Source organism: Pediculus humanus, genomic scaffold (assembly GCF_000006295.1).
Source record: "Pediculus humanus corporis 1103172108256 genomic scaffold, whole genome shotgun sequence".
Taxonomy (NCBI): Eukaryota; Metazoa; Arthropoda; class Insecta; order Psocodea; family Pediculidae; genus Pediculus; species Pediculus humanus.
In genome coordinates, this window is record NW_002987825.1 from 405,805 (window position 1) to 407,950 (window position 2,146).

The following is a 2,146-nucleotide window of genomic DNA, read 5'->3' on the forward strand; positions in this document are numbered from 1 at the left end:
AAAAAAACTCAATCCAATAAAAAAAAAAAAAATTCCCGTTGTGTAAACTTGAAAATAAAAAAATAATAATGATAACACTGATAATGATAATGATAATTTTGCTAAAGTAAACAAGTAACATTAAACTTTATGCCACTCCCAATCCGACATATCGGTTTTATAGCAAAAAAAAAAAAAAAAAAAAAAAAAAAAAACCTTGTACGGGTCATACGATCCTATTATTCACTTCGATTGATAGACGACGACGACGACGACGGCGGCGTCGAGGATGACGTTTTACACCGTCTACGTTATTTATTATCATTATCATCATCATCATCATCATCATGAAAATCATTTTTGTTATTATTATTATTATTACACTTTATTTTCTTACCTTTTTCATCTTTAAAATAAAAACATTACTTTCCTCTCCTTGTTTTCCCCTTTTTTCATTCTCTCTTCTTCTTCCTCTTCCTCTCTCTCTCTCTCTCTTTCTTCATCTTCATTAGCTTACCCGTTTCCAATCGTTTTACCTTTTTTTTTTTTTTTTTTGCAAAACATCCAACTTAATTTTATCTTTTCGGGTAAACGAAAACGAGACAACACGCCTGGAATAATTAAGAGATTTTATCCTAGCAAAGACTTTTTTTTTAAAAAACTCCCCAACCATTTTCTTTCTCATCATCATTTTCCCCTTTTACGGAACGACAACAAAAAAAAAATACAGAGAAGGAGATGAAAATACAATAAAAAAGGAAAAAAAAATTATGATGAAAAACGAGGAGAGAAAAAAAAGAGGACGAAGGAGAGAAAAGAAAAGAAAAGAAAAACTTTGACGATGGAAATTTGAAATTAAATAACAAAAAAAAAAAAAGTCATGATCAAAATATTAAACAGGGAATTATAACAAGACAGAGAGAGAGAGAGAGAGAGATGGAAAGAGGAGCAAAAATGAGACAGAAAAAGAATTAAAAAAAGAAAGAAAAAGACTTGGAAACGTAAATCAATAATTATTTAATATTAACGTTAATTTACGCAGACGACATCAGCAATAAATAAAATTTCCGCAAAAATTAACGATAGCAAAATTTTTAAAACGAACTCACACACACGCATATTAATTATTAATTAAATCAATTTTTAAAAAATTTAACCAATCGAAAAAAAAGTTTTTTTTTAATTTTTTGGTAGCAAAAAAAGTGTTGCCAAGGTAAAAAAAAAAAAAAGCACGGAAAACAAAAATATAAAAATTTTAAAATCACGAAAAATTAATTCAATAATAAAATTTTTTTATTATTATCATTATCATCATTTTTTTGTATGAATAAATTCAATTGGAGGGAGGGGAGGAAAACCTGAAAAATCATTTTTCCAAAAGAAAGAAAGATAATAATAATAATAATAATAATAATAATAATAATAATAATAATAATAAAAGGTTCATTTTACGAATTCAAACGGTTAAATAAATTTTCCGCTTGCAAAAAAAAAAAAAAAAAAGAAAAAAAACGAACGGAAACAGTTTTTTTATTTTTTTTTTGAATGTTGGCAATTACGAATAAAAAAAAAAAAAATCAAATTTTAAACGTTCGGGAAAAAAAACAAAAAAAAAAAAATTTAACGTGAATTATAAAATAAACAAACAACCGCGTTTTGAATTTTTTTTTTTTTTCGTTTTTTTTCCAGTAGCAAAATTTTAAAAATTCATCAAAACGTGTAAACTTCAATGGAGTAAAAAAAAGAAAAAGAATAATTGACAAAAAATAAAAAAGGGAGAGAGAAAGAGAGAGAGAGGTAAAAACGTAAAAGGTAAAAAAACAAAACCTTTTATAAAAAAAAAAAAAAAAAAAAACAGAAGGCACGCACTCGAAACCTTTGCTACGGTTTATCGCCGCGTGACGTCATGAATAATGATTATTTTCCGACCGATTTTCTTTCTCCTCTACTTTACCTTACTTTACTTTACTTTACTTTATATAAAAAAATGATGGAAATTAATAAAAATATTTCATTCGTGAAAATTTTATTTACTTTATTATTATTATTATTATTATTAATAAAAATCGATATCGATTTATTTTAATTTAAATTGATGGGATTTTCAACTTGGGAAATAAAGAAAAATTATCATTTTAAGAAAAAAAAACTGCTTTGCTCTAACAAC